Here is a 20,109-nt window from a genome sequence, read left to right as displayed (position 1 = left end):
AATACATACTGTGTAGTTGGTTTTCATGAAATATAAATGGGGGGGGGGTTACTTGATTAAGATATAGGCCAGAAGGCTGGTAATTTGGGTAGTATGGGGGGGGATTCATTAAAGAAGTGAAATTGAACTATTGTGCCAAATTTACACAGGATCTGACACAGAAATATTTTGTGTGAGGCAAAATTCTAGTTTCAAGATCTCAGCATTGTGGTTTACCCTCTATAATGGATTGTTCACTTATTTCTTAGCCTCTTAATCTGATTTCTTCTTGAAGATTTTTTTAATATTGATTTATTTATTTGACAGTCTGAATTAGAGAGGGAGAGGGAAGGAAGCAGGGAGAGAGAAATAGGTCTTCCATCTGTTGGTTCACTCCCTAAGTGGCTGCAATGGCCAGAGATGTGCTGATCCTAGCCAGGAGCCAGGAGCTTCTTCTGAGTCTCCCACGTGGGTGCAAGGGCCCAAGTACTTGAGCCATCTTCTACTGCTTTCCCAGGCCACAGCAGAGAGCTGGACAGGAAGTGGAGCAGCCAGGTCTCTAACCAGCGTACATATGGGATGCTGGTGCTTCAGGCCAAGGTGTTAACCTACTGCACCACAGCGCCAAACCCAACATTCTAATTTATTTATTTTTAATTAATTATTTTTTTTAATTTATTTGACAGAGTTAGACAGTGAGAGAGAGAGAGACAGAGAGAAAGGTCTTCCTTTCGTTGGTTCACCCCCCAAATGGTTGCTATGGCTGGAGCTGAGCCAATCCAAAGCCAGGAGCCAGGTGCTTCCTCTTGGTCTCCCATGGGGGCACAGGGACCCAAGCGTGTGGGCCATCCTCCACTGCCCTCCTGGGCCACAGCAGAGAGCTGGACTGGAAGAGGAGCAGCCGGGACTAGAACTGGCGCCCATATGGGATGCTGGCGCCACAGGCGGAAGATTAACCAAGTGATCCTCGGCGCCGGCCCCAACATTCTTATTTTTGACGTCAGTGGTCACTGAGACTTTTGACATGAGCTGCCAAGGCTATGAAACTCTGTCGATATTTAGACAGGGACATATGCTAAGTGGAAGTTCTCTCTTCAGAGAAAAGTACATGCTTCTTTGACAGCCCCTTCTTTTCACTGGGGTCTCACTCACAGGCATCCTTCATGTAGGTTATTTTTTTGCCGCAGTATCTTGGCTTTCCATGCCTGAAATACTCTCCTGGGCTTTTCAGCCAGATCCGAATGCCTTAAGAGCTGATTCTGAGATCACAGTCAGTATATATCTTTTAACTAGAGTTGAGGCTATTTACATGGAAGGTGACTATTGATAAATAATGACTTAGCCCTGCCATTTTCCCATAAATATTCCTATTTTTTACTTTGGATTTCTTTTGTACTTTCACTGGGGAATTTTCTGCCTTCACATTTTTTTCATAATGATGGCTATCTTTCTGTGTTTCTGTGTGTAGCACACCCTTAAGTATCTTTTGTATGTATGGCTGGACGAGTGGTGACAAATCCTTTCAATTTCTGTTTGTTATGGAAGGTGTTTATTTCACCTTCATTCATAAATGAGAGCTTTGCAGGTACAGTATTCTAGGTTTGGACAGTGTTTTACTTTTAAGAGTTGGACTATATCTTGCCATTCCCTTCTGTCCTCTAGGGTTTCTAATGAGAAGTCAGCTGTAAATCTAATCGGAGATCCTCTGAAAGTAATCTGACATTTCTCTCATCTACATTTAGATTCTTTGCTTTATGTTTTACTGTGGAAAGTTTGACTACAATGTGTTGTGGCGAAGACCTTTTCTGTTCATGTCTATTAGTTGTTGTAGGTGCTTCCTGTTCGTGGATATCCCTTTCTTTGTCCAAATTGGGGTAATTTTCTGTAATTATTTCACTAAATAGGTCTTCTAGTCCATTCTCTCTTTCCACACCTTCAGGAACTCCTAAGATCTGTATGTTGGGTTGGTTGATAGTATTCTGTTAATATCCAATGCTGTTTTTAAGTTTTCTATTTTCTTCTTGTTTTTTTTTTTTTTGATCTGACTGTAAATTTCAAGGATTTGTCTTCAAGTTTGGATATTCTTTCTTCTGCTCCATCAAGTCTGCTGTTAAGGCTTTCTGCTGCATTTTTTATTTGATCTATTGAATTCTTCATTTCTAATATTGCATTTTGATTTTTATTTAAAATCTTAATTTCATGGGAAAATTTTTGATTCATGTCATGTATGGAGGTCTCTTGTTTGTGTATTTGCTTCTGATGGCTTTTGAATATTTCTATGATTAATTTTTTGAATTTCATTTCCAGCATTTCCTCAATCTCTTCACCTTTGCCTTCTAATATTGAAATGTTGTGTTCCTTTTATGGGTGTGTCATGGTAGTATATTCCTTATTCTTATTTTTTGAATTTATGTGATTGTTATTAGACATTTGTGGAGTTGATTTTTGTTTTCGTCTGATGACTTTTATCTTTGAGCTATGCCTCTTTGGCTTGGATGATGTCCACACTTTCAGCAAATACCAAGATGTGTATGGTGGGTGTGGCCATGCAGCGCTGGTCAGTGCTCCAGGGTAGGGCGAGTATCCAAAATAAAACTCACGTTGGTGTGGTAGATTTAATACCCAGGTTCAGCCTGCACCTTCTCATGTAACCATCAAGTCACCATGGTCTCAGCACACAAGGCTCCCTGAGTCATCGGATGCAGAGGCATCTCTCTGCCCCACCAGCCCATCCAGTCAACAGTGCAGCAGATGTTCCCCATGAAAGCTCTGCCTAGTTGTCTTGACCTTGGGAGGCTGCAGGTGCCTTAATGTCCCACATGGTTGCCCAGCCACCTTCCAACTAGGCTTAAAGTCAGTGAGAACTGTGATTGTTCCCTCTGCTAGAATCTCCAGACCACACGCGTACAGAAGACCACTGGCCGAATGTTTCTCCTTGCCTGCCACTGCCACTGGTACTGCCCAGAAGTCATCCTGTCTTAGTCAATTGCTGAGTGCGTGCACAAAGGCTTCCTCAGCTGATGCCCAAACCTAAAATGGTGCTTACCCTTTCTCAGCTGGACAGCGGGCGCTGTTGTGGGCATGCTGGGGTGAGATAAACATGCCTCCTCTACTACCACTGCTTGCAACCACCAGCCCCCAGGGCTCCTGTCCAGACTCACGCCATGCTCTCTCTTTGCCTATATCACCACAGGTTGCTGCAGTGCCACCCTCTCTGGCTCTCAGCTGCTACAGCTGTGTTCGTGTTGTGCCAGGCATCCACACCCTCTGCTCAGGTCCACAGTGTTCCTCTTCCTCTTGTAGGACCTCCAGTGCCGGTTTCACTCCAATTTTCCCCTGAGAGTTAACTTCCTTCAGTTCTTCCCTTGCTATTGTCCCTAGCCTAACACAGCATGTTGCTCCCTTTTCTGCCATCTCCTCACTGAATCTTAAGATTCCCTTCCTTTTCATGTTAATTGACACCTGTTGTGTGTCAGATAATATGGTGAATGCTTAACAAATTTTATATCATTGAGGATAATTCTGTAAGAAGTCTATATATACAGTCATCCTGTGGTCCACCTGAGACTTGGAGATCTGCTTCCCAGGGACTTCATACACAAGCCTAGAGTATTAGTGCTGGTCACTAGCAGTAGTCTCAAATCCTTGATACTTGAACTCTGCACAGGATTGCTGAATTATTCACATGACATGGCTGCTAGTATTTCTCAGAGTGCATGATCAGGAGTGTGTTAAGCAAAAGCTGCTGTGTCTCTAATGATCTAGCCATTGCTTTGACAATTTCACAGGGCCATAGGAGCTGTAGACTCTAGGGTACAGGGATTATCTGAGCCCATGTTGGAAGCTGGCTGCTGCGGATGGCCCCAGTCAGTGAATCCTGTCTTTTCCATATGTAATGTAGTCACCACCTATTCCGGCCCCCACAGCCTCAGCTCATTACATCAACAATGAATTCTGATATGTGAGTCAGGTCCAGGTATTATTACTGTTATTCCATATTATTTTGCAGTTTTATGTCTCCTCCTCCTTATACGGCTGTTTTCTTTACTTTTTTCATGGTATAGAAAACTTAATTAGCATTGACTGTATGTCTCTCTGTGCTATGCATTGGGCTACGAATAGGAAAATGATAAGGCCGAATCTTTATCCCTGTGGAACTCACAGTCTAATGGATGAAAGAAATGTGTGAATGATTCTTGCACAGTGTACTTTAGGATCATAAGTTGGGACTTAATAACTGTCCAGATGAGCTAGAGGAGGCTCTACACATCAGGTGCCATTTGTGCTAGGTCTTGAGTGCTGCAGATAAATTCATAAAACAGTTGAGTAGAAAAGAGCATCCTTGGGGCCAGTGCTGTGGCACAGCTCCGGCCATTGTGGCCAATTGGGGAGTGAGCCATCGGATGGAAGACCTCTCTCTCTCTCTGCCTCTCTTCTCTCTGTGTAACTCTGATTTTCAAATAAAAAACCAAATCTTAAAAAAAGAAAGGAGCATCTTAGCTGGAAGAGACAGTGTGGGCCAAACTTGCTTCCCCTTCCTCCTGAACATGAGCTTCACCCGAAGCCTTCAGCTTTCTCTGTACCACTTGTACTCACTTGTAAAGCTTGCTCTATCAGCTTAATGGACCTGGTTTTCTAATTTCATTGCTGAGTAAAATCAAATGTTTTTACATTTCAGATCCTTTATCATGTGGCCTCAATCTATTTCTAAATGTTTATTTCCAATTCTCAGCTCTTCAGTTCATGCCATTGCCTTGCTTAATATTCTATGTGCTTGGCCATGCTCTATCATTATCTGAACATCTTTGGAGTCATTCTAGGAGCTCCTAGGACATTCTTGGGTTGTAACGGGAAGTTGGCATGCATATTGTCTGGTTTGTTCATTAAATCTTACTGCATGAGCAGTAATTGTCAGTTAGGTGGTAAGCATCCTGAAAGGAGCAGCAGGTGCATTTCTTGTTTTACACTGGATCCCAGCACTCTATTTTGTCTCTGTATTCTGGAGTTTATTAAATATTTGATAAATGTTTTTGATGTGAAATATGGTGTTTAAAGAGGCTTGAATCAATAGATTCTGCTCATTGTGTGGTAGAGACATAATATGGAGTTAGGTGTATGTCACATTTTAACAGCATTCAAGGGAACGTTCATATCCTTTTGCACTAGAAATTCATCTAATATTAAATGAAATCAGCTGGCAGTTGGCTGGGGCAGTGACTATCGCTGTGAAGGAATTTGGCCCTATTCCGTGAATGGACGGCCAGTTGGAGCAGACAGTATTGAGAGAAGAAGAAATTATGATGTATTTCAGTTGGTTTAGGGGTTTAGGAAGAGAGTCCCATGGCTAGTACAACTATAGAGGTGGGAGAGAAACATGGACATGCGTAAACCTCCTGATCTTGGTTTGACTTTAAGCTTCCCTTGCCAAGCTACAACAGCAGCTCAACAATAAATCAAAATGGGATTACCTTCTTGATTGAGACAAACCATTTACATTTATTTTGATTTTCATGATAAAAAATACAAAAGTTATCCGGCTGCAGGCCTTGGTTATTTATGTGGGACCATGAAACCCAAGGGTCTGCTTCCTGTCTGGCTCCAGGCATTTCCATTAAAAGTTAATGGTAACTCTGTGCTTAGATGAGCTTTGTGGAGCACACAGGCGGGGGAAAGCATGTCTCCTCTTTGCTACTTGGAGAAGAATGGCTACATGGGGAAACAACACTATTTTCCAAGTAGTCATTAAAGTTTCTTTTGCAGTAGATTATTTTCCTTTCTGGGAAAAACATCGTTTCACTGACAGATTGCCAAAATCCACACAGTGCAGTGAAATGGTCTTGCTGAGTTGGCTTCTTCAAGTAGGCTTTACTACCCACTAAATAGGTGCTCCAAATTGTGCCACATTTGGTGTTGGGTGCACAGTGTCATCTGGATTTTATTTCTTTAAAAAATTTATAAAATGAAGGTAGTCTGAATTGTTCATCCTAATTAGCCTTGTTTTTGAAGCTTGGTAAAGTAAAACAAAGACTGACATTTCTTGCATTTCTACAAAATAAAAGTAATATTTTTAGTACATTTACTTTTTGCTTGTTTTGCTTTTATGTAAGATTTTATTTCAGAATAGTTTTTAATTTACAAACTGAAACTTGTGAGATTGTATTATGAAGAGTTCCCATAGACCCCTCGCCTAGTGTTCCCTATTAACACTTCATGTTAGTATCTTTGCTGCAGTTAATGAACTATACCCTGCTTCCCCTATATATTTTCTTCCTTTTTTCTTTTTTGATTTTTTAAAAAAAGATTTATTTATCTATTTGAAACTCAGAGTTATACAGTGAGAGCAGAGGCAGAGAGAGAGAGAGAGAGGAGGTCCTCCATTCAATGGTTCACTCCCCAAATGGCCGCAACGGCCGGAGCTGCGCCGATCCGAAGCCATGAGCCAAGACCTTCTTCTGGGTCTCCCACGTGGTTTCAAGTGCCCAAGGACTTGGGCCATCCTCCACTGTCCCCCCAGGCTATAGTAGAGAGCTGGATCGGAAGTGGAGCAGCTGGGTCTCGAACCAGTGCCCATATGGGATGCCAGTGCTTCAGGCCAGGACATTAACCCAGTGTGCCACAGCATCGGCCCCTCTTTTTAATTTTTTAAGGTGAACAAATTACATGCATTCATATATACAGATTTAGGAGCATAGTGATACTTCCCACCCTACCCTCAATACTCCATGCTCCCGTCCTGTCTCCTCCTTCCTTTCTTATTCTTTTAATTTTATAATGATCTATTTTCAGTTTATTTTATACTCATAAGATTAACCCTACACTAAGTATTCAACAAATAGTAAGAAGAAAAAAACACTGTTCCTCAACAGTAGAGACAAGGGCTATAAGAAATCACCGAAGCTCAAAATGTCAGTTTCACTTATATGTATTACATTTTTTGGTACTCTATTTGTAAGCACAGATCAGAGAAAATATATGGTGTTTGTCTTTTGGAGACTGGCTTATTTCACTAAGTGTAATGGTTTTCAAGTTGCATCCATTTTCTTGCAAAAGATAGCATTTAGTTCTTTTTTTTTTTTTTTTACAGCTGCGTTATTCCATAGTGTAAATATATACTGTAATTTTTTTATCCAGTCATCTGTTGATGGACATCTGCATTGAGGACATAAATTAGCTATTGTGAATTGAGCTTCAGTAAACATGGGGGTATGGATACCTCTTTCATACACTGATTTCATTTCTTTTGGGCAAATTCCCAGGAGTTGGATGACTGGGTCAGTTGGTAGATCTATTTTCAGTTTTCTTAGCTATCTCCATACCGTCTTCCACATTACATTCTCATCAGCAGTGGATTAGGGTACATTTTCCCCCACATCCTTGCCAGCATTTATTGTTTGATGATTACTGTATGAAAGCCATTCTAATGGGGGCAGGTAGGAATTGGGGTAAAACCGCATTGTGGTTTTGATCTGCATTTCCCTGATGGCTAGTAATGCTGAGAATTTCTTCATGTGACTATAGACCATTTGAATTTCCTCTTTTGAAAAATGCTTGTTCAAGTCCTCTACCCATTTCCTTACTGGATTGTTTGTTTTGCTGTGGTTGAGTTTCTTGAAATCTTTATAGATTATAGATATTAGTCCTTTTTCAGTTGTATAGTTTGCAGATATTTTCTCACATTATGTCAGTTCCCTCTTCACTTTTTTGAGTGTTTCATTGCAATGCAGAAGCCTCTTAGCTTGATATAATCCCATTTGTCAGTTTTGACTTTGATTGCATGTGCTTTGGTGTCTTTTCAAAGAAGTCTTTCCCTATGCCTATGTCTTGCAGAGTTTCCCCAATGTTCTCTTATAGCAACTTGATGGTATCAGGTCATACATTTAGACACTTGATCTATTTTGTATAAAGTGTAAGGTAGGGATCTAGTTTCATACTTCTGCACATGTAGATCCATTTTTTCTGGAACCATTTGTTGAAGAGACTTTCTTTTCTTTGAAACTTCTTTTTATCCACACTACCCCTCTTAGCTTCTAGTAATCAGCATTCTGTGTACAGAATTTTGTTTGTTTTTAAACTCCAACATAATCAGAGGGAACATACAGTATTTGTCTTTCTGTGTATGACTTATTTCACTCAACACAATGACGTCTAGTTGCAGCTGCTTTTGCTAGAAAATGATAGAATTTCATTTTTTAAGCTAAACAATATTCCACTGCATACATACATACATACATACAAACACACACACACACACACACACACATACTTGTGTATATATCATATTTTCTTTATCCATTCAACTAAAAATGGGCTCCTTGGCTGATTTCCTATTTTGGGGATTGTGCGCTGTATTGCTATAAGCATGTTGGAAAATGTATCTCTTTGGTAAAATGAGTTCATATCTTTTTTGTATGTACATAACAGTAAGATTGCTGGATCATATATAAGTTCTACTTCTAGTTTTTTAAAGAAATTTCAATTCTTTTTTACACAGTGGCTATACTAATTTACATTCAACCAACAGTTTATGAGTTCTTCTTTCTCTATACCTTTGCCGCTGTTTATTACTCTGTCTTTTTGATAATAGCCTTTCTAACATAAATGAGGGGATATCACATTGTGATTTTGATTTGCATTTCCCTGATGGCTGGTGATATTGAGCATTTTTACATATAGTTGTAGGCCATTTTTATTCCTTGTTTTCAGAGCTATCCACTCTGGTCCTTTGCCCGTTTCTTAACTGGATTGGTTGTTTATTTGTTATTTAGTCTTTTGAGTTTTCAAATAAGCAATTTGCAAATATTTTCTCATATTCTATTTGAATCTCTTCACTTTATTGAATGTTCCATTTGCTGTATAGAAGCTTCTGGGTTTGATATACTCTCATTTATATAGTTTAGCTTTTATTGCCTATTTTTGGGGGATCTCATCTAAGAAGTCATGACCTACACCAATGTCTTGAAGAGTCCCCTTATGTTTTGTAAAAGTGAATTCATAGTTTTAGATCTTACATTTAGGTCTTTGGTGCATCTTGAGTTTACTTTTGTATATGGTAGAGGTGGGAATATAATTTTATTCTATATATGTGTGTCCAGTTTTGCCGGCATCATTTATTGAGATACTATCTCCGATGTATGTTCTTAGAACCTTTGTTAAAAATGAAATGGCTTTGTATACATGGTTAATATCAGGACTCTCTATTCTGTTCCATTGATCTATGTGCTGATTTTTGTGCCAGTGCCACTCATTTTATTTAGTATAGCTTTATAGTAGGCTTTGAAATCAGGTATTGTGATAGCTCCTGTTTGATTATTTTTACTCAGGATCATTGTGGCTATTCTGAGTCTTTTGTGATTCCAAATGAATTTTATGTTTATTTTTCCTAATTATTTGAGGAATGTCATTGATATTTTGCATTGACTCTGTGGACTGCTTTATTTAGTGTGGACATTTAATGATATTGATCCTTCCAATGCGTGAGCAAGGATATCATTCCATTTTTGTGTCCTTGATGATTTCTTTTATCAATGTTTTTTGGTTAAAATTTTTGTAGCAACTGTGAGTGAGATTTATTTCTTATTTTTTTTCAGTGAGGTCACTGTTGGTACATAAAAAGGATACTTTTTTGTTTTTTGTTTTATATTTTTTGACTTCACTGAATTGGTTTATTAGTTCTAACAGCTTTGTGGTATTAAGTTTTTCTATGTACAACGTCATGATATTCTCAAGCATGATACTCTTTATTTTTTTCTTTTCCTGATTTATCTTACTACTATTCCAATACTATATTGAATAAGAGTGGTGAAAGTGATGACATCTTTGTTTGGCTCTGGATCTGAGGGAAATATGTTCAACTTTCCCCCAATATATTGGGTATTGTTTTGTCATATAAAGCCTTTGCAATTTTGAGGTATATTCCTTCAATACCTAATTTGCCAAGGGTTTTTTTTTTAATCATGATTTTTGTGAATTTTTTTGTGTGAAATTTTTGTGAAACTTTGTGAAATTCTTCCTCTAAATCTATTGAGATGACCAAATGGATTTTGTTCTTCATTCTGTTGATGTGATTTATGGAGTTTTTTTATTTGTGACTATTGACCCACCCTTCCATTCCTTTGATACATCCCACTTGATCATAATGTATGAATTTTTTCAATGTACTCTTGGATTCAATTTGTTAAATATTTTATTGAGAGTTTTTCCATCTATTTTCATCTAGGATATTGGTCTGTAATTTTCTTTTTGTGTTATGTTGTTTAATTTTTGTTTCAGAGTGATACTGGCCTTGTAAAAACAGTTAGGCAGAGTTCCATCCTTTTGAATATTTTGGAATAGTTTAAAAAGTATTATGTTTTAAAGATTTTTATCCATTTATTTGAAAGGCAGAGCCAAAGAGAAGCAGAGGCAGAGACAGGGGTCTTCTATTCGCTGGTCTGCTCCCCAGATGGCTGCATCTGCCAGATTGGGCTTATTTGAAGCCAGGAGCCGGTAGCTTCCTCCAGGACTCCCACATGGGTGCAGGGGCCCAAGGACCCAGGCCATCTTCTGCTTCCTAGGCCATCAGCAGGGAGCTAGATTGTAAAAGTAGCAGCTGGGACTTGAACCAGTACTCATATGGGATGCTGGCACTGCAGGCAGCAACTTTACCTGCTAGTCCATAGCAGGTAGTTTGACAATTATTAAAGTTATTTCCTCCTTATTTATTTTGTGGAATTCAGTAGTAAAGGGGCTGGCATTTGGGCACAGCAGGTGAAGCTCTTGCCTATGACACCAGCATCTCATGTAGGTGCCAGTTTGGATCCCCGCTGTTAGACTTCTGATCCAGCTACCTGCCCCTGCTCATGGGAAAAAGTGAAAAATAGCCCATTTGGTTGAGCCACTGCCACCCATGATGGAGACCTGGATGGAGTTCTAATCTCCTGGTTTTGGCCTAGCACAGCTCGAGCCATTTCAATCATTTGGAGAGTGAACAAGCAGATGGAAAAATTGGTCTGTCTCTGTCTCTGTCTTTCCCTCTTTCTCTGCAACTCTGCCTTGTAAGTAAATAAAATAAATCTATAAATTGTGTTTGTGTATGTGTGTATATGAAAAAGTAAAGTTATCAGGTTCTAAACTTTTCTTTGATGGGAGACTTAATTACTGTTTCATTCTCATTACTTGATATGGATCTGTTTAGATTTTCTGTATCTTCTTGAGATAATATTAATAGGTTATATGTATCCAGGGATTTTTCCTTTTTTTCGGTTTTTCCAATTTGTTAGTGCATAGTTGTTCTTAGTAGTTTCTTATGATCCACTGCATTTCTGTAGTATCAGTAGTAAGGTCTTCCTTCTCATATCTAATTTTGTTATTTCATTTTTTCTTTGTTAGTCTGAATAATGGTTTGTTGTTTATCATTTCAAAAACAGCTTTTTATTTTGTTCATCTTTTGTGTTGTTTTCCTAGTTTCAATGAAAATTATTTCTGTTCTGATCCTTGTTATTTCTCACCTCTTACTAATTTTGACTTTGATTTCCTCTTGTTTTTCTGTGTTCTTGAGATTCATCATTTTCACTGAGATTGTTTGAGATCTTTTTTTAATGTAAGCATTTACTGCTATAAATTTCTCTCAATATTGCCTTTGCTGTATTCCACAGATTTTGATAGGTTTTATATTCATTTTCATTTGTTTTAGAGAAATATTAATTTCCTTTTTAATTTCTTCAATGATCTATTGATGATTCAGTAATGTTTTATTTAATTCTGATGGATTTGTAAATGTTGTATTGATCTTGTTAATTTCTAGTTTTATGCCTTTGTGGTCTAAGCAGTTATATGATATGATTTCAGTCTTTTTAAATTTACTGTGACTTCTTTTGTGGCCTAGTATGTGATGTATTCTAGAAAATGTTCCATGTACTGAAGAGAGGAATCTATATTCTGTAGTTATTGGATAAAATGTTCTGTAAATGCGTGTTAGGCCTATTTTCTCAATTGTATGATTCAACTTCAAAGTATCTTCGTTGATTTTCTGTCTGGGAAATTGTCCACTGATGACAGTGGAGTGTTGAAATCCCCCATTATTATTGTATTAGGGTCTATCTAAACCTTAAGGTCTAATAATATTTGCTGAATCTATATATGATATATCTTCTTGCTGAATTGATCCTTTTATCAATTTGTAATTTTTTTTTATTTCTTTTCACAGTTTTTTTATTTAAAGCCTACTTTATCTGATATCAGTATAGCTACTCCTGCTCATTTTGGTTTCCATTTGCATGGTGTATATTTTCCCATCCACTTACTTTCATCTATACTTCCAAAAATTGAATGAGTAGATTTTTTGTTTATAATTTTGGTCAAATATATTGTTGAAAGTTTCTTAAACTTACACATATTTTCCATATTTTATGCTTCTTTTTAACTGCACAAAATGGTTATACAGTACTCAACTGAGATGTGCAACAAATTAATTATTTCTCTATAACAGACTATTAGGGTACTGCCTTTCTAATTAGCATTACCATGTTTCTGATTAACATGATTAATAAGCTCTAATATTAAAACTACTGTGCACAGTTTATATTTATTTTACTGTATTTTGGAGGCAGTTACTGTCTTATCCAAATCCCCTTTACCTGGCCAACCACTGTGAATCCTGCCTGCTAATTGCTTCCAGCCTTGCTTTTCCCGAGAAGCTCCAACTCCTGAAGACGTGTCCCAAAAAATGATGTCAAACTCAAGACTAATGGGAATGTTTGCAAAGGTGGACACAAGTAGCCAAGAAAAGAGGAGACATGGTGTTTGTCAAATGGCAGAAAGGTGGGACGTAGTTTAGTTCTAAGTATAAAGAGAAGAGTTGGCCGGCGCCTCGGCTCAACAGGCTTATCCTCCGCCTTGCGGTGCCGGCACACCGGGTTCTAGTCCCGGTCAGGGCACCAGATTTTGTCCCGGTTGCCCCTCTTCCAGGCCAGCTCTCTGCTATGGCCCGGGAGTGCAGTGGAGGATGGCCCAAGTGCTTGGGCCCTGCACCCCATGGGAGACCAGGAGAAGCACCTGGCTCCTGCCATCGGATCAGCGCGGTGCGCCAGCCGCAGCGTGCCGGCCACAGCGGCCATTGGAGGGTGAACCAACGGCGAAGGAAGACCTTTCTCTCTGTCTCTCTCTCTCACTGTCCACTCTGCCTGTCAAAAAAAAAAAAAAAAAAAAAAAAAAAAAAAAAAAAAAAAAAGGAGAGAGAAGAGTTAAGAGCCACGGCTTTAGATTATGAAAGAAAACATGTATTCCAAATTGAGATGCATGTCCTAATAGAGTTGTCTCAAACTGGAATGGACTGCTTTGTAAGGCTGAATTAATCCTTGTCATTGGAAATACTCAGTTACCACAAAGAGAATTAGAGACATTTCAAGTTACAGAAATGTCGTTCAACATTCTTCTGATTGCTTGTTTCTTCAGTATTTATGTCTGTGCTATCAATACTCTCTTACATACTTCAACATCGACTTTCATTTCTCTTAAGCTTGCGAGCTAGAGAATGCAGGAAGAGTTGCTCTAGAAGAAGAGGAATAATGGAAAAACCTATTGGCACTCAAAGTTGCAGAAGGAAAATATCATCATCAGATAGGAAGATATCATCACTAAGCTGACATCACCAATTACAGTGGCCTTCTTCTCACAAGACTGTTGATCCTCTCAAACAGTCAGTTTCCTATAGTTTTGTAATAGTAGCAAAGATTTGTTGAAGTGCACCGTCCCACCTTGTTGAAGCTTATTCAGCATTCGATCTTGTGACTGGTGAAAAAAGTTTTTCTCTTTAAGATTGATTTATTTATTTGAAAGGCAGAGTTACACAGAGAGAGAGAGGGAGAGAGGGGCAGAGAGAGATAGAGAGAAAGAGAGAATGAGAGAGAGCGAGAGAGAGAAAGAGAGCATGCATCTTCCATCTACAGATTCACTCCCCAAATAGTCACAATGACTAGGCTTAGCTGGGCCAAAGCCAGGAGCCAGGAGCTTCTTTAAGGTCTCCCACGTGGATGCAGGGGCCCAAGCACTTGGGCTGTCCTCTGCTGCTTTCCCAGTTACGTTAACAGGGAATTGGATCGGAAATGGATCACAAACTGGCACACATATGGGATGCTGGCGTTGCAAGTAGTGTCTCTGCTATGTCACAATGCTGGCCTCCAGAATTTTTAAAGCAGATGGAGGATACAGGTGGATCTGTGGGCACAGAACAAAGTGTTAAGTGACTGCAAGGTGACATAGTGTTACTTTTTGTCTCACAAATGTACAATTCTGAGCAAGTGTGATTTGCTCATCTTGGATGATGAATTGGACCTCTAGTTTCCCAAAAGTATTGTAAACTCTTCAAGGTGTGTGTCATGGCCAGTTTTCTAGGGATGCAGCCAACATGGAAAAAGTAAGATTTCTTTTGTAAACATCTTTGAGAGTGCATATTCTCTCTCCTTCCATTTAGTTCCTCATCAGCTCACCTTGTGTTGGTAGTAAAGCATTTGGATAGTGTCATTTTAGTTTTAGTGCCTTGAAGAAGTTTTTGATACTTCTCTCCTGTCTCAGAGTAGTGCTTTGCTCCCACTAGTGTCTCTTGATGATCTTCTGGTTTCTGAGCATTACTTCTCTTCTGTTGGCTGACAAAGGTTGTGTTTATGTTGTTCATGACTAGTGCTCTGATACACTAAATGTCAGGTCTGTGGAAAGTTATATCTTAGTTATTAATAGAAATGATTTTATTAAGACATGTTATTTTTAAAGGCCTAGGTCTTTTGAAGGCTTCCTGAAATTCACTCTTAACTCTGAAACAATGGGTGATGATTTGTAAAGCATTAAGATATCCAACTTTCCAAAGGGATAGAAGAGGGGATGTGACCCAGTTATTTTTAAAAAAATTACCAAGTCATTAATTAAGGTTTACTTTTAAAAACATCTGTTTGGCATTTCGTTCTTCATGTACTGTCACGTTTAATAAAGTGTCCTTCCCTGAGATCCTTCCACATTCTCCCTGCTGGTGCTCACTTTTGCTTTGGAATTGACAACAATCTGGAAAGTGTTATAAAGGATGAAATATTGATAGGATGAGTAGAAAAAGTTAGGTATCTAAGAAAGTCTCTGAGAAATAGAATTTTGCCATGTTTTGGGAGGAACATAGTTATCAACTGATTTTTCTGTGTATTTGAGACTTAGCTCAGTTCTTTTTTATGTACTATAATTTTAATATGCTACCAGCTGTTATTAGAATGGATACACCCTGCTGTATCTATATATTTTATTAATTCTTCTGCTATTCAGCATCATTTGTGTACCTATTAGGTCTAGGTTTTGGGCTACCAGCTAAGCATACAATCTGAAGAAAATGGGACACCTGGCATCAAGGAACAAACTCTTATTTGGACACTGCAAGAGTGCAGAGGGATATTGTTGAGGGTTTTGAAAATGATGTTGGGGCTTACGTTTTGGTGCAGATGGTTGCGCTGCCGCTTACGATGCCAGCATCCCATATCAGGAAACACTGTTGGTGAGTTCCTCCTAATATGCCTGGGAAAGCAGAAGATGATGGCCCAAGTGCTTGGGCACCTGTCAATCATGTGGAAGACCTAGATGGAGTCCTGAGCTCCTGGCTTCAGCCTTGTCCTGCACTTGCCATTGTGACTGTGTGGCAAGTGAAAGAGTACATGGAAGATCTCTCTCTTTGTCTCCTTCCTTCTCTCCCTTTCTCTCCCCCCACCATCTCCTTTTCACTCTGGGTTTGAAATAAATAAATATTATTAAAAAATGTGTGTCTTTAAGGTACTAATACCCCCAGTAAATAATTAAGTTGATGCGCAGAATAAAATCCCAGACAGATCATCCTGTTGGCTGTTCCTAAGGGACCACTGCCCATTCAGTAAAAGCTTTGGCATTTCCTATTGGTTCACGTGCCCTCTTCTGAAGGCAGTGAGTCTCATGCAGTATATTGTTACTTCTCGTGCTGTTTGCCAAAGGCAGCATGTGAAGAAATGCTTTTTCATCCCCACATTTCTTCAATGAGTTTTCCCTATCCTCCCTATCCACTGTTTTCTGTCCTCATAACTGAGAGCGAAAGGTTGAAATATACTTTCCGGAGTGGAATAGTTTCAAAGAACACAGTAAATAGTTTTAATGAACTGTGGGTAACAGTAATATCATTTCACAGAAGAGATCCATCCTATTGCAGTTTAATTAAAATCTTTCTGCTGATGGAAAGTTCTCTCTCTGGTGTTTTCTTTAATGTATTCATGATGCATCAGTCTGGGCTCCCTTGCTAGAGATATCTTTCATTATAATCCACTTATCTAAGTTTGTAATTAAACTTCTAAATGTAAAATTTCCAGTGGCAAATTGCCAAGATACCCAGTGAACTTTTCTTCTTTCTGTAAGAGAAATCACTCTGAATATTTTGGTTTTCCGTTTTGGCTAGTTTGTTATTTTTAAAGTATTTGTGTGTGCTATTTGTGAGCACCTCAATTAGTACAGGCATTATGGCAAACAGGAGGTTCCTTAAAAAACTAAAACTAGAATGTACATTTGATTCAGCTATCCCATTACTGGGGTTTATATATAAAGGGAATGAGATTGGGATATGAAAGAGTACCTGCATTCCCATGTTTATTGCAGCAGTATTCACAAAAATCAAGATATGAAATTGACTGAGATTTCTGTGAGTAGATGAACGGATAAACAACATGTGGGATATATACACAATGAAATACTATCCACTTTTAAAAAGTAAAATCCTGTTATTTGAAGAAACATGGATAGAACTGGAGGATATTGCTTTCAATGAAATAATCCAGGCATACACACACACAGATCAATGCCACATGTCTCACTCATATGTGGAAATTAGACATGCTTATTTTAGGTAAGTAGAAAGTATGATAGTGGTCATTAGTAGTTGGCAGGGGTATGGGGGATGAAGAATAGAGACTGGATGTTGTTAAGCAAAGTACAGTGGCTTAGGAGCATGCTTCAACACAATAGGTTGATGATGGTTTACAGCAATTGAATGTGTTTTTTATAAAGAACGAAAGATGGGATTTGAAGATTCCCAACACAAAGAAAGAAATGACAGATGTTTAAGGAACTGAAAATGTTAATTACCCTGATTTGATCAGTATGAATTGTACACATATATCCAGCCTATCACTCTGTACCCCATAAACATGTCTAATTTAAAAAGTATCTTTATATGTATGTGCACATATTTTAATAGTGTGATGTAGTGAAGATAATGAGTTGCTTTTTGTTTAGCTCTTCAATCTCTGCCTGTTTCTTTTAAATTAGATGTAGATATTATTGATTGAATGAAGGTATTGCAGTTTCTTAAGGTAAGAAAATAGTGAATGAAATATGTATCAGGACAGTTTCCTGGAGCCTTTGGTGATGTATTTGAAACATCTGAACACACACACACAACATTGTAGATGCTAGTAGAAATAATAAAATCTGTTTTCTATTAGCAGAGTTTGTTAATTCAACTTGCTTTGTGGTTTATACAATAAAAAAGAATCTAAGCATCTTGTAAACGTGGTATTTTCATGTCGGTTGTGGACACATTTTTCAATAATTTCCTTTGGAACAGTAGATGCATAATTAATCAAGAGAACACAAAGCTGTATTTACACTGTAACTGGATAATTGTCCTGACATTAAATATTTAGAAACTTACATTGTAGAAAATATTAATGAGTAATTATTTTTTTAATTTCAAAGGTCAACAACATTCGAGAAGAGGATGCTATCTTGTTCACAGAATCTAGTTATACTGAACTCTTACAAAGTGCTTTAGAGTAGCTCTTAAATAGAAGCCCACAAATATTTCCCTCCCTCTAATTTACATATATTTGTGTATAATATTGTAAATATTTAAATATAAATGCATATTTATAAAATTTGATAAAAAGATTATAAGTTTTTTTTTCATCTTTGAGTATAATAGACTATAACTTAACACCACTGGGTATCTATTTTACTTTTAAAAATACCTATGGAAGGTGATTATGCCAATTTTATTACTTCCTCTAGAATACAAGGTTTTCCAAATGGAATGTGTGTTTACTTTTATAATTAACCTTATAATTACATAACCTTATAATTAAGCTTCTCCAAACAGGAAATTATACATATTTTATTTTTTCTTTAGTGACTATTTTTACATTATTTCTGTTAAATTATATAACTTTACATTTTTTTTGACTTTGTAAATATAAGAGAACTCCATGGTAGGATTTCAAAAGTGTAGACAATAAGGACTTTTTCTATTCTTCTGATATTTCAGAGGTGGTAGAGTGAAATGCTTGTTACTTATTTATGGTATAGAGTAGGAGTGATTTTCTTCAGCTATTTGCTGGAGGTTTTCACAACTACTAAACTAACTTTACTAAGCACAGAGAGAATTTAGACTCAAACCCAGAGCTATTCCTAAAGTTGTAAATTTTACTGTTGACCTATGCAAAACCTAATTTAAAGGTTTCTTAAGAGATAACCTATTGTTATTCTCAATTTAATTCTCATATATCTATAAACTAAATTGTAGTGGCCATTAAACCTAAAATGGTAAATATGCATTTTAGTGGATTGTTTTCATCTTAAATCAGGATTAGAACCCTGGCAGCATCCTTTCTTGAAGCACAGCGATATTGGGATTCAGCAGTGACAGGAGTTGTGAATGCAAATGCAAAGGCGGTCCCTGGGTGAGAGGCAGGGAATCATGCATTTTAGAATCCCTTCTTTCAAAGTAAATTTCGTTTTTTACTTGTTTCCATAATTTTATTTCTTTTTCACAAGAGGCATAAAATGTTGTGTTTGGGAGCCATTTTGTGCTTTGAAGAAAGTAAACAATAATTTGTTCATCTACAACACTTGGAGATAAGATTCTTCTTAGATGAGAATCTGCTTTTTTGGTTGTATTTGAAATTTCAGTGGACTTGTGTGTGTGTGTGTGTGTGTGTGTTATGGAAGACCTAATTACCTGTGTATTTGGATATACTACATATATTCCAAGTATTGGGATTTGACTATTTCATCCATGTAATTAATATATTTTATTTAATTTATTTAATATATTTTGAAATATTTATATATTTAATATATTTTGAAATAGTCTGATTTTTTTAGACATGAACTATTCTATTTGTCTTACCTTTTATGCTAATGTATCTTCATTAAAATTATCATCCAAGAACATGAAAACATAACTTAATTTTTTAAAAGTTGACTTTATAATCCATGTATTTATATAGCAAATATTTATTGAATATTTATTTTCCAGACAATGTACTAGGTGCATTGTACAAGTCATGAAAAAAACGAACAAACCAATAGATACACACTTGAATGTCAAATATTGAATTTTTATGTTCCCAAAAAAAAAAAAACAGTAGACAAAATCCAGGAGAAAGAGTGATCTCAGCCATGCTGAAAAAATAAAGTCTGGAAGGCAGAGAATATAAAGGAGAACAGGAGTGGAAACAGGAAAACCACCGAGGGGGGCTGTTACAGGTGCTTGGGTTGAAGTAGTGGCAGCATCCTCTTTGGAGATGGTGCTTTGGTCCCGAGTGGATGATGAGAGTGTTGTCAGCCGAGTTTACTGATGGAGTTATTTTCAGTTGTGTGAGGGGATTTCAGGAGGACCCTTGCAGTTCCAGTCTTGGTGAGGTGTGGTGTCATTGTTGAAATGGGGTCTCCAAGGCATGGACTGTGCAGGGAATGAAGAGCTTTGACCTGCTACCTGTGACGGGCCCTGATACTTGAAGGAGATGTTCAGTGGTAAGTTGCATATATGAGTTCAGGAAAGGAGTTAGGGCTGGAGATGTGGGAAAAAAAAAGAGAGAGAGAGAGTTTGAAGCCTGTGTCACAAATAAAGGAAGTGAATGAGAGGCCGGCGCCGCGGCTCACTAGGCTAATCCTCCACCTTGCGGCGCCGGCACACTGGGTTCTAGTCCTGGTCAGGGCGCCGGATTCTGTCCTGGTTGCCCCTCTTCCAGGCCAGCTCTCTGCTGTGGCCAGGGAGTGCAGTGGAGGATGGCCCAGGTGCTTGGGCCCTGCACGCCATGGGAGACCAGGAGAAGCACCTGGCTCCTGCCATCGGATCAGCGCGGTGCGCTGGCTGCAGCTCCGTGG

General features: G+C 38.1%; 1 protein-coding gene and 1 pseudogene across 4 annotated transcripts in view; one reads left to right on the top strand and one right to left on the bottom strand.

The window, feature by feature from the left end:
- LOC138848876 (asparagine synthetase [glutamine-hydrolyzing] pseudogene) overlaps positions 1 to 14,629 on the bottom strand; it is a 50,651-nt pseudogene extending 36,022 nt beyond the window's left edge.
- Positions 1 to 20,109, top strand: part of THSD7B (thrombospondin type 1 domain containing 7B) — a 1,008,953-nt gene that overhangs the window by 115,493 nt on the left and 873,351 nt on the right. The window lies entirely within an intron of this gene.

Source organism: Oryctolagus cuniculus, chromosome 3, assembly GCF_964237555.1.
Source record: "Oryctolagus cuniculus chromosome 3, mOryCun1.1, whole genome shotgun sequence".
Classification (NCBI taxonomy): Eukaryota; Metazoa; Chordata; class Mammalia; order Lagomorpha; family Leporidae; genus Oryctolagus; species Oryctolagus cuniculus.
The sequence above is the reverse complement of the archived record's forward strand: the minus strand, read 5'-3'. Positions and strand labels throughout refer to the sequence as shown.